This window comes from Heterodontus francisci, unplaced genomic scaffold, assembly GCF_036365525.1.
Source record: "Heterodontus francisci isolate sHetFra1 unplaced genomic scaffold, sHetFra1.hap1 HAP1_SCAFFOLD_1949, whole genome shotgun sequence".
Classification (NCBI taxonomy): Eukaryota; Metazoa; Chordata; class Chondrichthyes; order Heterodontiformes; family Heterodontidae; genus Heterodontus; species Heterodontus francisci.
Window position 1 is genome coordinate 1 of NW_027140737.1, and position 22029 is coordinate 22029.

Below are 22029 nucleotides of genomic sequence, written 5' to 3' on the forward strand. Positions count from 1 at the left end.
GAAACATAGCGGGGTAGAATTTCCAAGGAGGTTCTCCTGATCCCCTGCTGTAACTTCTGTGAAAACCCTGAGGATATAATGCAGTCACTTACTCTATTTCTCCAGGTTAACCGCTGACGTTATAGCTGATGGTAGAATCTCAACAGGGGTTCTCCCAATCATCAGCTGTAACGTCAGCGGTTAACCTGGAGAAATAGAGTAAATGACGGCATTATTTCCTCAGGGTTTTCACAGAAGTTATAGCAGGGGATCAGTAGAACCCCCTTGGAAATTCTACCCCAATACCTTGTATAGCATACTTATTTTCACATCTTTGATACTAAACCCAGAAAATCAGAATATAGTTCTGACGAAAGATTGTCGACCTGAAACGTTAACTCTGTTTCTCTCTCCAAAAGTATTTCCAGCAGTTTCTGTTTTTAAATCAGAATATGACTTGCACTTCAAATATCAAATCTTTAAAAAGCCACAGAGCCTTATTGCAAAAAGAATTGCAATTCCATTTTATCCAATTAAAAGGACGGAGAAGCATTACAAATTACTTTTCCATTTCTGAGTTGCATCATCTTGGGCTGCAAGACAAAATGATTTGATTAATGTCATTTATAACACTGAAAAATACTTCACTAAATCCATGTTGAAAAGTGCAGAATTAAATATTGGCAGTAATTCAGTAACAGCAAAATACTGCTTCCCTGGATCATTTCTTGAAGATAGTTATTGAGACTATTGCACCAATACAGCAATTACTATACCAATTTCTAAACTATTGATTGAAAATAATTTTCCTTTTTCTGCCAGATTTTGCTTCAATACCTCTCACCAAATCATCGACTCCTCGCTATGATGAGTTCCATGGGTGCAGTCATCTTTTATTAGTTTGCCCGTGTGACTGTTCTTCATGAATGAGCTTATACAAGTCTATTCAATGGTGGAGGCCAATCTAGTTTTCATTTGACATCTGTGTACACACCTGCAGCAGCAAATCAGAAGTGGGAACACTCACCAATTTTCTCCTCTCTTACAATGGCACAAAGGTAAACTGTAGTACATCACTACCACCCCAGCTCAGATCAGACAATTTTCAGAGATTGAACATGGCATCATTTTAGTCTATACAGCTCAGCTATTGTCTCAATCACAATAAACAAGACAGATCATGGTCCCAAACAAAGTAATCAAACTCCAAAACATTAAAATTGTTGTACTGTTTGGGACTGTGAATGTTTAGTTTGGGATAATGACCATCTTGTTTAGAAATATTCAGAACTCTAAAGCCTAGACTGCTAAGGTGAACTCCTGGGTGAAACAATTACAGGTTGTCTTTTGTGCTCATCAAAAGTGAAGTTGGCTAATTCAACCACATCTTCTGGGTCTGCTTAATTTTAATCACAATGAGCTCCTGACAGTACTGCCTCTTTGGGGACTAGGAAATTCTATGCTGGTGAAGATTAAAGATCCAACATACCAAAAGCCCTTGCGGCAACATTGAATGCCAGTAAGCTACAGAATCATCCCATTCCCTAGTTGACCAGGGAAGGAATGGTGGTGCTTCTCCATTAAGGTAAGGGTCAGCAATGACAGTAAGTGTTAGGGCAGTTAGCATGAATATAACCACACTTTTTTGTTTTTGGGATGTAGGCTGTGCTTATTGTCCATGCTTAATTACCCTGAGAAGGTGGTGGTGGTGGGTCTTCTTGAATGGCTGCAGTCTTTGGAATGATGATACTTCCACAATGGTGTTAAGAACATAGAACATAGAACAGTACAGGCCCTTCGGCCCACGATGTTGTGCCGACCCTTTAACCTACTCTAAGATCAAACTACATACCCTTCATTCTACTATCATCCATGATAGAACATAGAACAGTGGGTGGAGATTTCTCGGATTTTAACGAAGGAGTGCCAGTTTATGTCCATGTCAGGATCTGGAGGTTATGGTATTCTCACAACATTGTTATTCTCATCTATCAATGGCTTGGAGGTGCTGTCAAAGTAAGTTTGACAGTTTGGTTATTTACTGCCGTGCATCCCGCAGACAGTGCCTAATGCAGCCAAAGTGTGACAATGGAGGAGAAAATGGATACTGAGTACAGTGGCAGATGTGCTAATCAAGTGAACTGTTGTCTTATATGTGGAAACTAAGTGCTACAAAACTAGCAATGACCAGGGCAAACAAGACATGGGTGAGCAGCATCTTGCAGGAATGCACTGTATACAGTGGGCTGAATTTTAACAGCTCGCCGCCATTCTCGGCGGTGAGCTTGAAAAAGTGCGAGGCGCACATGTAAGCCATGTGCCGTGGAGCCACCGCAATATTTTGTGTGGCGGCTCATTAACATGGAGGGGGAGAAATGCCCGCCCCTGATGACGTAGAGGGGGAAGGCACTCCGCCCCTGGCAATGACATTCAGTGGCACCGCACAGGTGCCAGCGCCATTTTTAAATCGCTTCAAGCCCTTTAGTTGAATTAAAATTTTTAAAGACAAATTCATTTCACAGTGATATAAAAAAATTAAATAAAAGCTGGAAGCCCCTCTCCCACAACCCCCCCTCCCAATGACCACACACTTTATTTTTGACCTATGCCACCAAAAAAACCTTTCTTCCCAACTCGAACTCCCCCCCCCCCCGAACTTCATTACCTTTGCCCTCCAACCCCTTCGCGCCATTCCCTCAGCCAATAGAAACAGTTTTCCCTGCTCCCCCCACTCCGCCCTGAAAACTTCACTTCACCCCTCCCCACCAGTGTCACGCCTCGGAGTCTGCCTTTGTTACTGCATTAACCTTTCTGTAGTCTATGCAAAATCTAGTTGAACCCTCAGGCTTAGGCACTAACACGACTGGGGAACTCCAGCTGCTTTGAATGGGTTCAATTAGGTAGTTTTCCAACATGTATTGGATTTCTGCTTTCACCTGGGCCTAGACTTAAGCAATAAAGATGCTGTTTTATAGGAGAGGATTCTCCTGCATCCACAATATGTATGGCTAAAGTTGTACATCAGGGTTGTCCAACCTTTTTGCGTGGAGGGCCTCATTACAATTTTTGTCTTACATGGGGGGGCCGGAGAGACAATTTCAGAAAAAAAAAGATATTAAAAATTTATCTTACGATTAAACAAAACAAAAATGTGCATTTTTGTGAAGAAGCTTTAAATGAGAAGATTAATTTATTGACTTACTTTCTCATCACTATGTTGGACACTGATTTAGTGCGATACCTGGCATTTTTTTACTTGCACAAGTAGTCAATGTCTGCTTGCACACTTCTTGGAATGATGCGGAGCACTCTGCATAGATATCCATCTGTCAGGAGTGATCTTGATCTCTCTTTGTCTGTCTGTCCAACTCTGACAGTTGCAGGGAACAGGACCGCTCAGCACAGCAGCTTTATGGTTGGTCAGTTTGTTTTAAAACATGGTGCTGTCAGTTTCACAGCTGTCAGCTACTGAAGCAGGAACGCGTTTTCCAACTTCAGACAGATTTGGGGTTTTCTGTCCGAAGTTAGGAAATGGGTTCCTGCTTCAGCAGCCGTCAGCTGTGAAACTGACAGCGCCATGTTTTTAAAAAGGCCGGTCGGCCAGAAGACAAAGGGAAATTTCCCATCTCCAGTCACGGACCCCTAGTGGAGTTGAGGAACGGCCCCGGGCACAGTTTACATCCGTGGGCCAGATGGAAACCTTTGGCGGGCTGGATCCTGGCCCTCAGGCCGTATGTTGGATAACCTGTTGTACATCCTGGTTTATCCCTACGGACTCCTTTAAATGATATGAGTAGCCTTGTTATTGTTCTGCATCTAAATACAAAACAAAAACAAAGAACAAACAAAGAACAAAGATAATTACAGCACAGGAACAGGCCCTTCGGCCCTCCAAGCCTGCGCCGATCCAGATCCTCTCTCTAAACATGTCGCCTATTTTCTAAGCTTCTGTATCTCTTTTCTTCCTGCCCATTCATGTATCTGTCTAGATACATCTTAAAAGACTCCATCGTGCCCGCATCTACCACCTCCGCTGGCAATGCGTTCCAGGTGCCCACCACCCTCTGCGTGAAGAACTTTCCACGCATATCCCCCCTAAACTTTTCCCCTTTCACTTTGAACTCGTGTCCTCTAGTAATTGAAACCCCCACTCTGGGAAAAAGCTTCTTGCTATCCACCCTGTCTATACCTCTCATGATTTTGTACACCTCAATCAGGTCCCCCCTCAACCTCCGTCTTTCTAATGAAAATAATCCTAATCTACTCAACCTCTCTTCATAGCTAGCGCCCTCCATACCAGGCAACATCCTGGTGAACCTCCTCTGCACCCTTTCCAAAGCATCCACATCCTTTTGATAATGTGGCGACCAGAACTGTACGCAGTATTCCAAATGTGGCTGAACCAAAGTCCTATACAACTGTAACATGACCTGCCAACTCTTGTACTCAATGCCCCGTCCGATGAAGGAAAGCATGCCGTATGCCTTCTTGACCACTCTATTGACCTGCGTTGCCACCTTCAGGGAACAGTGGACCTGAACACCCAAATCTCTCTGGACATCAATTTTCCCCAGGACTTTTCCATTTACTGTATAGTTCACTCTTGAATTGGATCTTCCAAAATGCATCACCTCGCATTTGCCCTGATTGAACTCCATCTGCCATTTCTCTGCCCAACTCTCCAATCTATCTATATTCTGCTGTATTCTCTGACAGTCCCCTTCACTATCTGCTACTCCACCAATCTTAGTGTCGTCTGCAAATTTGCTAATCAGTCCACCTATACTTTCCTCCAAATCATTAATGTATATCACAAACAACAGTGGTCCCAGCACGGATCCCTGTGGAACACCACTGGTCACACGTCTCCATTTTGAGAAAAGCATAGTGTCTAACCTCCCTAACAATTCAGTATTATTGCTGAAAATAGAGACATGTTGTCAAAGCTTCTTGCACTCATCAGGACAATCTGAAAGAATACCTATGTAAGGGAAAACAACAACTTTATACTGTATGAGAAGAGGGTGCTGATTGGTTGGCAAGTGAACTCTGATTGGTAGAGGCATTGCCATGGAGAATGCACCAGTTTACAGTGACTGACAGTTAACTGCCACACTTTGTTTGAAATTTAAACCAGGCAGCTTGACTGTGATTGGTCAAGGCACTACCCTGAGGACTGAACATGCGAATGGCTGTCACTTTGTTTAGCTGAAACAAGCGCAATGTTTGTACATGTTCTTTCTGTCTGCAAAGAACAGGGCCCTGTGTATTAATATATGTAGCTTCCAGTACGTGCAAATGCGCCACACTGCGAGCCCTACTGACAATCTTAAATTGGCTGTCAGCGTAATTCTTAGCACACTGAGGATTATTTAGCAAGTGTTGTCCAATCGTGGAATCACATCTAATGTTGGACACTGTTTTTTTTTGGTTTTGCAAGCATGGGCTGGTTGGGTATGGCCTGTACCTTGCTTGTTGCGAACAGCAGAAGGGACATGTTGTTTGATACGATCTGCCAGTCTTTGGGACGTACGGCCTATATACCTAGCATCACACTGGCACTGAAGTTCATATACCACATTACTCATTTGTGTGATAGGCAGAACGTCTTTTTGGCTTGGCGGCAGCATCCTGCTAGTGACGAACACCACAGGTGTGGCTACTGCATAGTTGAGGGTAATGTATCCCAAAAATTTGAGCAACAGGTGAAGCTAGCTGTTTCACGCTGCTACGATAGGTTTACCTGCTTCACTTCAGGGATGAGGAGCAACTTTTCCTTTTGACAAGAATTCCCTATAAAAACTCTCAGGTATCCTGTTCACGTCCCCCACACTCATGGCGGTTTCTGTCCTTGGCCTTACAGCTGCAGTCAGAGCTACAGTCTGATCTGTCGTACTCTAGGTCAGGGCTCCTTTCTCTACATTGGCCTTCTGTACCCCAATATGTCCCATGGGTTGACCCTGCAACTTCCAGTATTCTGCATGAAGGTGTCCCACCTTGTGGCAATGAAAACACTTAGGCTTTTGGGCCTCACTTCCACCCTCAGCATCTTCCTTTCTGGCCAGAGGAGCTGATCCCCGAGCGATCCCAGCTGTCCCTTCTTGTCCCCGGCCAGTGCCTTCCTTTCATCCTCCCACCTTCTATCCTTCTCGGGTTTGTGGGGGTGACGGAAAAAGGATTTGGGCTCGTAAAGAAGCTCGTAACCATCAGCGATCTCAGCTGCCTGTCTGGCCGTTGAAAACTTCTGGTTCTCTACATGGGCTCTTACTAATGGAGGGAGTGAATTTTTAAATTCTTGCAGGAGAATTATTTCCCTATGGGTCTCATATTTGGCCTCTACCTTTAGTGCCCACATCCAATGATCAAAGTTAATTTGCTTTACCTTCTCAAATTCTATATGCGTCTGTCCAGGCTGTTTCCGGAGCTTCTGAAATTTCTGTCTGTAAGCTTCAGGGACTAACTCATAACCTGCGAGAATAGCCATCTCAGGTAGTTAGGAAGGCACATGGGATACTTGCCTTTATTAGCCGAGGCACAGAATATAAGAGCAGGGAGGTTATGATGGAGCTGTATAAAACACTAGTTAGGCCACAGCTGGAGTAATGTGTACAGTTCTGGTTGCCACACTATAGGAAGGATGTGCTTGCACTGGAAAGGGTGCAGAGGAGATTCACCAGCATGTTGCCTGGGCTGGAGCATTTCAGCTATGAAGGATGACTGGATAGGCTAGGGTTGTTGTCCTTAGAGCAGAGAAGGCTGAGGGGGGACCTGATTGAGGTATACAAAATTATGACGGGCATTGATAGGATAGATAGGAAGAATCTTTTTTCCCTTAGCAGAGGTGTCAATAACCAGGGGGCACAGATTTAAGGTAAGGGGTAGGAGGTTTAGATGAGATTTGAGGAAAAAAATTTTCACCCAAAGGGTGGTTGGAATGTGGAAAGCACTGCCTGAGGGGATGGTAGAGGCAGGAGCCTTCACAGGATTTAAGAAATATTTAGATGAGCACTTGAAATGCCGTAGCCTACAAGGCTACAGGCCAAGTGCTGGATAATGGGTTTAGAATAGATAGGTTCTTGATGGCTGGTGCGGTTGTGCTGTATAACTGTATGTATGTATAATCTGCAGAAGCCTTCTCAGAAAGCATAGCACAGACTTCATGAGCTCTGCCCATCAACCTGCTTTCCATGAGCAGTGTCCAGCTTTCCTTCGACCACTTCATCTGCCTAGCTGTTTTTGCAAAAGAAATGAAAAATGCCTCTATGTCCCTTTCCTCAAACTTCAAGAGGGCTTGCACAAATTTAAACAGTTCTCCACTGTGTCCTGGTTTGAAGTCAGATTTGTCCTCCTCAGAACTTTCACTGGAGTCAAGGCCACCCTTTTGTTTTAATTCGAGCCTTTTTAATTCGAATACCCTTTCTTGCTCCCTTTCTCCCTCCTGCCTCTCTTCTCTTTACTTTTGAAATGCTCTTTTTCCTTTTCCTTTTCTCTTTCAAGTTCATTTTCTCACTTCTTTTTCTCTTTCAAGTTCACGCTGCTTCATCCGCAACTGAATTCTAGCTAATATGAAATTTGCCTTCTAAATTGGCCCAACAGCTGGCTCTTTTAGTCTGGCATCCAGATACTCGTAGATGGCTGTCACTGGGATCTTTTTTTTTGCAGCAGTTCTCTTCAGGTGATGTCGAGCATTAGTCTGGCAAGCTTTTCAGGAGAAATGTGGGATCAATTTCTTCAGTCCACACACTGGATTCTCATGGTTTCTCAAAGAGGTGGAAAAGGATGAGCTGTGGCTTCTCTCTTAGCAGGCTTACCCCCATCTGACTCAAAACAATATCCAAAACAAAACCAGCTCTTGACCATCATAAATCTTGACATGTCACTTCTCTGTAAACAACTCCCCTAGTCCACCAAGGCTCCTGCTGTTTACTTAGCTTAAGACATGTGACATCCAGTAAGGGTTAGTATTTAAACAAAATCTCAAGTCCTTCCAGTGACCTTTTTAAAAAAGACAAAGTCTAGCATCTATGGAATCTCTTCAGTCTTTCATATGAATCCATTTCCACAATTATTAAACACGAGCCCTTAAAAATATTAAAAAATGGAAGCACTTTCATAACAGCATACAGAGATGGGAAAGGCGCAGACAGGACTATTGCATTTTACAGCTGCGGTAATCAAGGTCTCCTGCATGAGATTGGAAAGAATGTCTTTTGTAATTGGCAATGAGTTGTCCTTTGTAAATCCTTCAGGATCTTGCAGCAACTCTGGTTAAACACTCGATCTCCAGATAGAGTCGTTATGGCACAAAAGGAGGCTATTCGGCCCAGTAAGTCCATGCCAGCTCTCTGTGGAGCAATCCAGTCAGTCTCCTTTGCCCACTCTATCTCCGTAGCCCTGCAGGTTCATTTCCCTCAAGTGCCCATCCAATTTCCTTTCAAAACCATTCATTGTCTCTGCTTCCATCACCTTTGCAGGCAGCGAGTTCCAGGTCTTTACCACTCACTGCATAAAAAAGTTCTTCCTCACATCCTCCCTGCATCTCTTGCCCAAAACCTTCAATCTGTGTCCCCTAGTCCTTGTACCATTAGCAAACGGGAACAGCTTTTCTTTGTCTACCTTATCTAAACTTGTAATAATCTTGTACACCTCTATCAAATCTTTCCTCAATCTCCTTTGCTCCAGGGAGAACAACCCAAGCTTCTCCAACTAACCTTGTAGCTAAAATCTCCCATCCCTGGAACCATTCTGGTAAATCTCCTCTGCAACCTCTCAAGGACCCTCATTTCCTTCTTAAAGTATGGTGACCTGGATGCAATACTCAAGTTGGGACCTAACCAGGGCTTCATAAAGATTCAGCATAACTTCCCTACTTTTGTACTCTATGCCTCTATTTATGAAGTACAAGTTAGCTTTGCTAACTACTCTCTCAATATGTTCTGCCACATTCAAAGATCGATACACATGCACTCCCAGATGCCTCTGTTCCTGCACACTGTTTAGAACAGTTCATCAAAAAGTTCAATTAGATTTGTTAAGCATGAATCTGTGCTGGCTATCTTTAATTAACTCAAATCCCTCAAGTGCCAGTTGATTTTTTCCTCCGATTATTGTTTCCATGACTTTACCTACCACTGATGTTAAACTAACTGGCCAGTAGTTGCTAGGTTTGTCCTTGCACCCTTTCTTGAATATGGTTGTCACATTTGCCAAACTCCAATCCTATGGCAGCTTCTCCATATCTAGGAAAGATTGGAAGATTATGGCAAGCCCTTCCGCTATCTCCATTCCCACTTCCTTTAGCAACCTGGGATGCAAGCCAACTGGACCAGATGACTTATCTACCCTAAGCAAAGCCAGACGTTCCAGTACCTCCTCCCTCTCAATTTTTACCCTTTCCATTGCCTCTAATCTCTCAGCTTCTACTGATATTTTGTTAGATTCCACTTTCTTAGTGAGCACAGATACAAAGTACTCATTAAGCATACTAGCCCTGCCCTGCGCCTCTAAGCATGTATTACCTTCTTTGTCCCTAATAGGCTCAACTCCACCTATTACTACCCACATGCTGGTAGAAGATCTTTGGGTTACCTTTTATGTTGACTGCATTCTATTTTCATATTCTCTCTTTGCCAGTCTTATCTTCCTCTTCACCTCCCCTCTCAACTTATTGCATTTGGCCTCATTTTCACTTGAAGAATTCACCTGCCATACATCATACACCCTTTTTTTTTGTTTCATCATAATCTCTCTCTCCCTCATCATCCAAGGAGCCCAGTTTTTGGTTCCCCTACCTTTTGCCCTTGTTGGAGTGTACTCAGCTTGTATATGAAGCACCTCTTCCTTAAAGATAATCCATTGTTCCATTAGTTTTTCCTCTCGGTCTTTGGTTCCATTTTATCCTGGCTAGATCCCTTCTCATCACATTGAAATTAGCCCTCATCCAATCTAGTTGTTCTACCTTATTTTATTCCTTGTTTTTCTGCATTGCGAGTCTAAGCCTTATGATACAATGATCATTCTTACTCAAGTGCTCCCCCACTGACACTTGGTCCATTTGGCCAACCTCATTTCCCAGCAACAGATCCAGCAATGCCTCCTTTCGTGTTGGGCCGAGAAAATACTGATCAAGAAAGTACTCCTGAACACTATCCAGAAATTCCTCCCCCTCCTTCCCTTTACACTAAAAGTATCCCAATCAATATTATGGTAATTAAAGTCCCCAATATCAACACTCGATAGTTCTTGCACATCTCTGTTATTTCCCAGCAGATTTGCTCCTCTATCTCTCTCTCACCATTTGGAGGCCTACAGAATACCCCTAGTAGTGTGATCATGCCCTTTTTGCTTCTCAACTCTAAACAACTAGATTCTGTCCTTGCCCTCTCAAGGACATTCTCCCCTTCCAACACTACAGTGTCTTCCCTGATCAGTACTGCCACCCCATCTCCCTTTTTCCCTCTCTACCTTCCTGAATACTTTATATCCTTGTATATTAAGTGCCCATCCTCAGCATTTTTAAGCCACTCTCCGTTATTGCCAATACATCATATTCCCAGACTACTATTTGTGCTTGGAGCTCACCAACCTTATTCACCACACTTTGTGTGTTTACATACATGCATTGTAATCCTGTCTTTGCATTCCTCATAGCCCTTTTCAGACTTCTCCTATCTAATATGGAACTACTAACTTCTCTAGTATTTCCAACACTCTCACTTTATGCACCTTATTCCTCATTTTTACTTCTAAATGCTGGTGCCCATCTCCCTGCCAATTTAATTTAAACCCTCTCCAACCACACTAGAGAACCTTCCCAGGAGGACATTGGTCCCAGTCCAGTTGAGGTGCAACCCGTCCCTTTTGAATAGGTACCTTCTGTCCCAGAACTGGTCCCAATGCCCCAAGAATCTGAAGCTGTCCCTCCTGCACCATGCTTCAAGCTACACATTGATCCTCCCTATCTTCCTATTTCAACTCTCGCTAGTGAGGTGGCACTGGGAGTAATCCAGAGATTTCAACCTTGGAGGTCCTACTCCTTAGCTTCCTCCCTAGCTCCTGAAAATCTGACCACACGACCTCAATACCTGCCCCTCCTATGTTGTTGGTGTAAGGAAAAGGTGTGCAGCAAGTAACAGTCAACCACAGTTCTCGAGGACTATGCTCACGATGGACTATATAATACAAAGCAACTGCAAACTGATCGAGGCACCTAAAGCACACCTTAAACATTCCAATTGTGTGCTCTTGGACAGTGGGAAATGACACTCACTATAGTGGTGCTCAACTGGTGTCCTGGGAAACTAGAGAGGTGTCATCAACCATAATGGAGGGTTAGCCCTGATCTCCCAGGATCCACCCAGAGATCTGCCCTTCTGTGTAAAAGAGCGCTGGCATGGTTGACTGCCTTAAAATGACAGCATAATAGCAGCTACAAGTAAGGCAAGCATTTACTTACATGGTGCAGTGTTGCTGGTCACAATTGAGCTGGACATTTAGAGAGTGGAATTCTTTTTCATTCATGCAGGTGGTGGAATTAAGCAGGAAAGCAAGTATGGCTGTACAAGTACAATCTCTGAATCCTTGGACCTTGGGAAAATGTGCCACTCTGCAAAATTGTAGTGCCCTGTCATGATGCTATGGGCAGCTGACAGCACAGTTAGATAGAACAGCAATTATTTGGAGACATGACTTTATAGAAGGATGTTAAAGAACAGTTTAAATCGATTACTGATCCTGGCAATGTGTCAGGAAAAATAATCTGTTAAGACCCCAATGTGAATTTGCCACTCTGTTTTCTGACAAACCAAGTCAAATAATATGATGGGATGCTAAATTGACAAAGAGGACACCTTGTTATTCTGTCAAAAAGCTATTAGATTTGCTAGACACAAGTTGCCTTTTCCTCCACTGAATTAATGTGCAATTGAACTGCTGCTGTGGCCACTTACTGAAATGTTTATTCCTGTCTGTGCCATATTATGGTACTCAAGTGTATAGATGAAAACTACTAAGGCTGACAGCTCCTGTTAGGACATGAAACTGACAAAAGAATTCTGCCTTTTAACATCTTACTGAAAGTTCTCCCAGCCTCCAGATGTACTGTATCATAACGTATCTTTCCAGCAGCTCTTTTCACTCCACAGAGGATTCATACTACTCAATTAAATCTTTATTTCATTCAACAGCTATCTTTCCCTTTTCAGTTACTTTAACAGAACGCTGTCAAGCTCTAGCTCCAGTCTGTTTGTGACTTCAACTACCAAGACTAAGATAATGATCTCTCATTTCATCCAGCCCATCAGTACTTACACAGAAATAAAAGCAAAATACTGCAATGCTGGAAATCTGAAATAACAACAAAAAGTGCTGGAAATACACAGCAGGTCTGGCAACATCTGTGGTGAGATAAACAGAGTTAACCTTTCAGGTCTGGGATCTTTCATCAGAACTCATCCACAGATGCTGCCAGACCTGCTGAGTATTTCCAGCACTTCCTGTTTTTATTTTTAATACTTACACAGACCTGATCCCAGACTTAATGTTACGATATCCTTCTTGTGGATGAGTGCCTTGGCCCAATTATCATTTGGTTTGGCAGTCACCCTTTGTTTTGAGGACTGAAATGTAAATGGGCCCCCATGTCCCATGGAGCACAGGTGTAATTATTAAAATATTTCCAGTATTTTGTTATGAATTGTTGAGAATACTTACTCAATTTTCCGTCTTTTTCCAACTTTTTCAGGTGGTGGGTAAGATTAACTTCAGCTGCTTGATGTAAGTGTGGAGGAGTATCCTATTGGTGAAGAATATACATTATATATATCGTGTTCCTCTAAGAATAGACTATAACTTTTTTCAACTAAAAATAAGGGCTGAAAATAATTTTGGTTCTTGTATTTAGTGTTTATTTAGGGCACATAAATCTCACTTTAATTTGAAGTCATCACCAATATGGATTAATAAACTTTAGTTTGAAATTATTGGTCTGAGCATTATCAACTCAGTTCCCAGTAAAGAAAGAATAAAAAAGAAAGAACTTGCATTTATATAGTACCTTTCATGGCCTCAGGATGTTCCAAAGTGCTTACAGCCAATACTTTTGACATGTAGTTACAGCTGTAATGTAGGAACAGCATCAGCCAATTTGTGCACAGCAAGGTCCCACAAACAGCAATGTAATAACCAGATCATAGGTTTTACTGGTATTGGTTTAGGGATAAATATTGGCCAGGTCACTGGGAGAACTTCCCTCTGATTAACTGCAGATAGAGTGCAAATACTTCTGCTTTGCCTAACCTGGGATGACTGGCAAGGCCACAATTATTGCTCATCTCTACTTTTATAAGGTTCAATCTTGGGAAGTGGGCATCATTGGCGAGACCAATATTTATTGCCCATTCTAGTTGCCTTTGAACAGGTGTTGGTGGGGGTGGTTCTTGAACTGCTGCAGTCTGTGTGGTGAAGGTGCTTCAACAATTAGGTAGGGAGTTCCAGGATTTTGACCGAGTGATGAAGGAATGGTGATGGACGTCCAAGTCAAAATGTTACGTAACTTGAGGTGGTGGGTTTCCATGGGCCTGCTTCCCTTATCCTTCTAGGTGGCAGAGGTCGTGGGTTTGGGAAATGTAGCTGAAGGTGCCCTAATGTGTTGCTTCAATGTATCCTGTAGACAGTACATACTGCAGCAACGTTAGGCTGGAAGTGGAGGGAATGGAGTGTTAAGTGAGTGAAGTGACAATTAAATGGACTGCTTTGTACTGGGTGATGTTGAGCTTCTTGAGTATTACTGCAGCTGCACCTATTTAGGCAAATGGAAAGTATTCCATCACACTCCTGACTTATGCCTTTTAGGTGCTGGACACATTTTAGGAAGTCAGGAGGTAAGTCACTCACCACAGATTACCCAATCTCTGATCTGCTCTCGTAGCCGTGGCATTTATGTGGCTTATCCAGTTCAGTTTCTGGTCAATGGTGACCCCAGGATGTTGATGGTGGAGGTTTCAGCAATGGTAATGTCATTTAGTGGCACAGGGAGGTGATCAGGCTCTCCCTTGTTGGATGTGGTCACTGCCTGACACATATGTGGTGCAAATGCTGCTAGTCATTTACCAGCCTCAGCCTGGATGTTGTCCAGGTCTTACTGCATGTGAACATGGACCTGTTTCATTATCTGAAGAATTGCAAATGGAGCTGACCACTCTGCAATCATCAGCAAACAGCTCCACATCTGACCTTATGAGGAAGGGAAAATCATTGTTGAAGCAGCTGAAGATGGTTGGGCCCAGGATGCTGCCCTCAGAAAATCCGACTGGGGCTGAGAAGAATGGTCTCCAAAAACCCAACCATCTTCTTTTGTGCCAGGTATGACTCCAGCCACTGGAGAGCTTTTTCAATAATTCCCATTGACTTCAGTTTGGTACCACACTCAGTCGAATGCTAGTCTTGATGTCAAGGATAGTCACTCTCATCACCTCTGATATTCAGCTCCTGTCCCCTTGTGTGGACCAAGATTGTAATGAGGTCTAGAACTGAGCAATTCTGACAGAACCCTAACTGAGCAGGATACTGGTAAGTATTGCTTAATACCACAGTTAACAACTGTCCATAGAATCATAGGATGGTTACAGCGCAGAAGGCGGCCATTTGGCTCATTGTGTCCATGTCAGCGTTCTGTAAGAGTAACTCAGCTAGTCCCACTCCCCACCCTTTCCCCATAGCCCTGCAACTTCTCTCTCTTCAGGTGCTTATCCAATTCCCTTTTGAAAGCTATGATTGAATCTGCCTCCACCACACTCTCAGGCAGTGCATTCCAGATTCTAACCACTCGCTTCATAAAAAGGTTTTTCCTCAGGTCACTGTTGCCACTTTTGCCCATCACCATAAATCAGTGTTGTCTAGTTCTCAACCCTTCTGCTATTGGGAACAGTTTCTCCCCAGCTACTCTGTCAACACCCTCATGATTTTGAACACTTCCAACAAATCTCCTTTCAACTTTCTCTTCTCTAAGGAGAACAACCCCAGCTTATCCAATCTAAACACGTAACTGAAGTCCCTCATCCCTGGAACCATTCTTGTAAATCTACTCTGCATCCTCTCAAGCCTTCATTTTTTTTTTTTTAGAGATACAGCACTGAAACAGGCCCTTCGGCCCACCGAGTCTGTGCCGACCATCAACCACCCATTTATACTAATCCTACACTAATCCCATATTCCTACCAAACATCCCCACCTGTCCCTATATTTCCCTACCACCTACCTATACTAGTGACAATTTATAATGGCCAATTTACCTATCACCCTGCAAGTCTTTTGGCTTGTGGGAGGAAACCGGAGCACCCGGAGAAAACCCACGCAGACACAGGGAGAACTTGCAAACTCCACACAGGCAGTACCCAGAATCGAACCCGGGTCCCTGGAGCTGTGAGGCTGCAGTGCTAACCACTGCGCCACTGTGCCGCCCGTCATGTGCTTCCTGAAGTGCTGTGTCCAGAATTGGACAAAATACTTCAGTTGAGGCAGAACCAGTGTTTTACAAAAGTTCATCATAACTTCCTTGCTTTTGTACTCTATTCTGCTATTTATAAAGCCCAAGATCCTGTATGCTTTATTGACCACTTTCTCAGCCTGCCCTGCCACTTTCAACGATTTTTGCACATGTACCCCCAGGTCTCTCTGCTCCTCCAACCCCTTTAAAATGGTATCCTTTATTTTGTATTGCCTCCCCTTGTTCTTCCCACTAAATTGAATCACTTCACACTCCCCTGCATTAAGTTTCATCTGCCACGTGTCCACCTATTCCACCAGCCTGGCTGGACATTCTGAAGGGGAGGGTAAACAGTCAGAGGTCGTGGTTCATATTGGTACCAACGACTTAGGTAGAAAGAGGGATGAGGGCCTGCAACAAGAATTTAGGGAGCTAGGTAGCAGATTAAAAAGCAGGGCCTCAAAGGTTGTAATCTCTGGATCAGTCCCGGTGCCATGTGCTAGTGAGTACAGGAATAGCAGGATACAGCAGATGAATGCATGGCTGAAGACATAGTGCAGGAGGGAAGACTGGGTCTGTTTCTGGCAAAGGTGGGACCTGTACAAGTTGGACGCGTTGCACCCAAACCGGAACCAACATCCTTGCTGGGAGGTTTGCTAGTGCTGTTTGGGTGGAGGGTGGGGGGGGGGTTTAAACTAATTTGGCAGGGGGATGGGATACAGAGTGGAGGTACAGTAGGGGGTGATGCACAGCCAAATATAGAAGAGAAACTAAGTCAGTCTGGAAGGCAGAGCAAATATAGAACTGTTAAGGCACAAGTGAATAATGCAAGGCTGGATTGCATCTATTTTAACACAAGGAGTCTTACAAGTAAGGCAGATGAATTGAGGGCGTTGATTAACACATGGGAATATGCTATTACTGCTATCACAGAGGCATGGTTGAGGGAAGGGCAGGACTGGCAGCTCAATATTCCAGGATATAGAATCTTCAGGCGTGACGGGGTTGGGGGAGGGGGGGGGTGGTAAAAGAGGTGGCATTGCACTATTGATCAAGGAGTCAATTATTGCAGGAAGGAGGGATGATATCTTAGAAGGTTCCTCAAATTAGGCCATATGGGTAGAACATAAAAACAAAAAGGGGGCAATCACTTGGCTGGGAATGTGATCACAATTCGGTTAGGTTTACCTTAGCGATGGGCAGGGACAGGTATATACCGCAGGGCAAGAATTATAGCTGGGGGAAAGGAAATTATGATGCGATTAGGCAAGATTTAGGATGCGTAGGATAGGGAAGGAAACTGCAGGGGATGGGCACAATCGAAATGTGGAGCTTATTCAAGGAGCAGCTACTGCGTGTCCTTGAAAAGTATGTACCTGTCAGTCAGGGAGGAAGTTGTCGAGCGAGGGAGCCGTGGTTTACTAAAGAAGTTGAAGCGCTTGTCAAAAGGAAGAAGAAGGCTTATGTTAGGATTGGACGTGAAGGCTCAGTTAGGGCGCTTGAGAGTTACAAGCTAGCCAGGAAGGATCTAAAGGGAGAGCTAAGAAGAGCAAGGAGAGGACACGAGAAGTCATTGGCAGATAGGATCAGGGAAAACCCTAAGGCTTTCTATAGGTATATCAGGAATAAAAGAATGACTAAAGTTAGATTAGGGCCAATCAAGGATAGTAGTGGGAAGTTGTGTGTGGAATCAGAGGAGATAGGGGAACCGTTAAATGAATATTTTTTGTCAGTATTTACAGTAGAGAAAGAAAATGTTGTCGAGGAGAATACTGAGATTCAGACTACTAGGCTAGATGGGATTGAGGTTCACAAGGAGGAGTTGTTAGCAATTTTGGAAAGTGTGAAAATAGATAAGTCCACTGGGCCAGATGGGATTTATCCTAGGATTCTCTGGGAAGCCAGGGAGGAGATTGCAGAGCCTTTGTCCTTGATCTTTATGTCGTCATTGTCGACAGGAATAGTGCCGGAAGACTGGAGGATAGCAAATGTTGTCCCCTTGTTCAAGAAGGGGAGTAGAGACAGCCCTGGTAATTATGGACCTGTGAGCCTTACTTCGGTTGTGGGTAAAATGTTGGAAAAGGTTATAAGAGACAGGATTTATAATCATCTTGAAAAGAATAAGTTCATTAGCGATAGTCAGCACGGTTTTGTGAAGGGTAGGTCGTGCCTCACAAACCTTATTGAGTTTTTCGAGAAGGTGACCAAACAGGTGGATGAGGGTAAAGCAGTGGATGTGATGTATATGGATTTCAGTAAGGCGTTTGATAAGGTTCCCCATGGTAGGCTATTGCAGAAAATACGGAAGTATGGGGTTGAAGGTGATTTAGAGCTTTGGATCAGAAATTGGCTAGCTGAAAGAAGACAGAGGGTGGTGGTTGATGGCAAATGTTCATCCTGGAGTTTAGTTACTAGTGGTGTACCGCAAGGATCTGTTTTGGGGCCACTGCTGTTTGTCATTTTTATAAATGACCTGGAAGAGGGTGTAGAAGGGTGGGTTAGTAAATTTGCGGATGACACGAAGGTCGGTGGAGTTGTGGATAGTGCCGAAGGATGTTGTAGGTTACAGAGGGACATAGATAGGCTGCAGAGCTGGGCTGAGAGATGGCAAATGGAGGTTAATGCGGAAAAGTGTGAGGTGATTCACTTTGGAAGGAGTAACAGGAATGCAGAGTACTGGGCTAATGGGAAGATTCTTGGTAGTGTAGATGAACAGAGAGATCTTGGTGTCCAGGTACATAAATCCCTGAAAATTGCCACCCAGGTTAATAGGGCTGTTAAGAAGGCATATGGTGTGTTAGCTTTTATTAGTAGGGGGATCGAGTTTCGGAGCCACGAGGTCATGCTGCAGCTGTACAAAACTCTGGTGCGGCCGCACCTGGAGTATTGCGTGCAGTTCTGGTCACCACATTATAGGAAGGATGTGGAAGCTTTGGAAAGGGTGCAGAGGAGATTTACTAGGATGTTGCCTGGTATGGAGGGAAGGTCTTACGAGGAAAGGCTGAGGGACTTGAGGTTGTTTTCGTTGGAGAGAAGGAGGAGGAGAGGTGACTTAATAGAGACCTATAAGATAATCAGAGGATTAGATAGGGCTCGAGTCGCTCTGAACAGGCTCCAGAAGCTGGCCGAGCGCGTCTACCCTGAGGCACAGTGTGGCTTTCGTGCAGAGAGATCGACTATTGACATGCTGTTCTCCCTTCGTCAGATACAGGAGAAATGCCGTGAACAACAGATGCCCCTCTACATTGCTTTCATTGATCTCACCAAAGCCTTTGACCTCGTCAGCAGACGTGGTCTCTTCAGACTACTAGAAAAGATCGGATGTCCACCAAAGCTACTAAGTATCATCACCTCATTCCATGACAATATGAAAGGCACAATTCAACATGGTGGCTCCTCATCAGAGCCCTTTCCTATCCTGAGTGGTGTGAAACAGGGCTGTGTTCTCGCACCCACACTTTTTGGGATTTTCTTCTCCCTGCTGCTTTCACATGCGTTCAAATCCTCTGAAGAAGGAATTTTCCTCCACACAAGATCAGGGGGCAGGTTGTTCAACCTTGCCCGTCTAAGAGCGAAGTCCAAAGTACGGAAAGTCCTCATCAGAGAACTCCTCTTTGCTGACGATGCTGCTTTAACATCTCACACTGAAGAATGCCTGCAGAGTCTCATCGACAGGTTTGCGTCTGCCTGCAATGAATTTGGCCTAACCATCAGCCTCAAGAAAACGAACATCATGGGGCAGGATGTCAGAAATGCTCCATCCATCAATATTGGCGACCAAGATGCAGAAATCAACAAGCGCATGGGTAAGGCTTCCACTGCTATGTTCAGACTGGCCAAGAGAGTGTGGGAAAATGGCGCACTGACACGGAACACAAAAGTCCGAGTGTATCAGGCCTGTGTCCTCAGTACCTTGCTCTACGGCAGCGAGGCCTGGACAACGTATGCCAGCCAAGAGCGACGTCTCAATTCATTCCATCTTCGCTGCCTTCGGAGAATACTTGGCATCAGGTGGCAGGACTATATCTCCAACACAGAAGTCCTTGAAGCGGCCAACATCCCCAGCTTATACACACTACTGAGTCAGCGGCGCTTGAGATGGCTTGGCCATGTGAGCCGCATGGAAGATGGCAGGATCCCCAAAGACACATTGTACAGCGAGCTCGCCACTGGTATCAGACCCACCGGCCGTCCATGTCTCCGTTATAAAGACGTCTGCAAACGCGACATGAAATCGTGTGACATTGATCACAAGTCGTGGGAGTCAGTTGCCAGCATTCGCCAGAGCTGGCGGGCAGCCATAAAGACAGGGCTAAATTGTGGCGAGTCGAAGAGACTTAGTAGTTGGCAGGAAAAAAGACAGAGGCGCAAGGGGAGAGCCAACTGTGCAACAGCCCCAACAAACAAATTTCTCTGCAGCACCTGTGGAAGAGCCTGTCACTCCAGAATTGGCCTTTATAGCCACTCCAGGCGCTGCTTCACAAACCACTGACCACCTCCAGGCGCGTATCCATTGTCTCTCGAGATAAGGAGGCCCAAAAGAAAGAAGATAGGGTGGATAGTGAGAGTCTTTTTCCTCGGATGGTGATGGCAAACACGAGGGGACATAGCTTTAAGTTGAGGGGTGATAGATGTAGGACAGATGTTAGAGGTAGTTTCTTTACTCAGAGAGTAGTAGGGGCGTGGAACGCCCTGCCTGCAACAGTAGTAGACTCGCCAACTTTAAGGGCATTTAAGTGGTCATTGGATAGACATATGGATGAAAATGGAATAGTGTAGGTCAGATGGTTTCACAGGTTGGCGCAACATCGAGGGCCGAAGGGCCTGTACTGCGCTGTAATGTTCTAATTCTAAAAAAAAAATACTACAGGCCTCCAAACAGTCAGGGAGAGATAGAGGAGCAGATATGTAGGCAAATCTCAGAGAGGTGTAAAAATAATAGGGTAATAATAGTAGGGGATTTCAACTTCCCCAATATCAACTAGGATAGTCTTAGTACAAAAGGATTAAAGGGGGCGGAATTCTTAAAGTGCATATAGGAGAGCTTTTTGAGCCAGCACGTAGAAAGTCCTACGAGAGAAGGGGCGGTACGAGACCTAATCCTCGGGAATGAAGCCAGACAAGTGGTAGGAGTGTCAGAGATGTGAGCTTTGCGGAACACCTTCATCTCTGTCCTGGGACTGCTGTAGTGTTCCAGCGAACATCAACGCAAGCTCGAGGAACAACATCTCATTTACCGATTAGGCACGCTACAGCCTGCCGGACTGAACACTGAATGCAATAATTTCAGAGCATGACGGCCCCCCCCCCCTCCATTTTTATGTTTAGTTATTTTTTCTTTTTTATTTGGTTATTTTATTTTAGTTTTTTTAGTTTAGTTAGTTTGTTTCTACTGTGCCTACCCATTGTTTCTGTTTTAAAAATTTTTTCTTAATGTTTGTGCTTGGTGTGCTTTGAACTTTACAGTCAATTCACATCCTCTCTTTACTAACGCTTTGTCTTTCACCACACCATTAACATACCGTTTGCCTTTGTTCCATGACCTTCTGGTCGGTTATTCTCTGTGACCTTGTCCTATCAACACCTTCTCTTTTGTTATCTCTTGCCCCAACCACCCGCTTTACTTGCTTAAAACCTTTTACATTTCTAATATTTGTCAGTTCTGAAGAAGGGTCACTGACCTGAAACATTAACTCTGCTTCTCTCTCCACAGATGCTGCCAGACCTGCTGAGTATTTCCAGCATTTCTTGTTTTTATTTCAGATTTCCAGCATCTGCAGTATTTTGCTTCTGTAAGATTTAAGGTAGTTATGGAAAAGGACAACGATGGACCGGAAATAAAGGTACTGAATTGGGGGAAGGCCGATTTCAATATGATAAAACGGGATCTGGCCAAAGTGGACTGGGAACAGCTACTTGTAGTAAAGTCTACATCAGACCAGTGGGAGTCATTCAAAGAGGAAATAGTGAGAGTTCAGAGCCACCATGTTCCCGTTAAGGTGAAGGGTAGGACCAACAAGTCCAGGGAACCCTGGATGTCAAGGCATATAGAGGATTGGATAAGGGAAAAAAGGGATGCTTATGGCAGATTCAGGGGACTGAAAACAGCTGAGGCCCTAGAGGAGTATAGAAAGTGTAAGGGGGTACTTAAAAAAGTAATTAGGAGAGTGAAGGGGGCAAGAAAAAACACTGGCAGGCAAGATAAAGGAAAATCCCAAGGCATTTTGTAAGTATAGTAAGGGCAAGAGGATAACCAGGGAAAGAGGAGGACCAATTAGGGACCAAAGTGGCAATGTGTGTGTGGAGCCGGAGGACATAGGTGAGGTTTTAAATGATTACTTTTCATCTGTGTTCACTATGGAGAAGGACGCTGTAGGTGTAGAGATCAGGGAGGGGGATTGTGATATACTCGAACAAGTTAACATTGAAAGGGAAGAGGTATTACCGGTTTTAGTGGGCTTAAAAGTGGATAAATCCCCAGGCCCAGAAAAGATGTATCCCAGACTGTTATGTGAGGCAAGGGCCGAAATAGCAGGGACTCTGACACAAATTTTCAAATCCTCTCT

General features: G+C 44.2%; 1 long non-coding RNA gene across 1 annotated transcript in view; it reads right to left on the bottom strand.

The window, feature by feature from the left end:
- Positions 1-189: 189 nt before the first annotated feature.
- Positions 190-22029, bottom strand: part of LOC137360564 (uncharacterized) — a 39552-nt gene continuing 17712 nt past the window's right edge. The window contains exons 2-3 of the long non-coding RNA XR_010971920.1: positions 12691-12772; positions 190-572 (exon numbers count right to left, since the gene is read on the bottom strand). This is a non-coding gene — a long non-coding RNA (uncharacterized lncRNA). The remainder of the gene's footprint in view (positions 573-12690; positions 12773-22029) is intronic.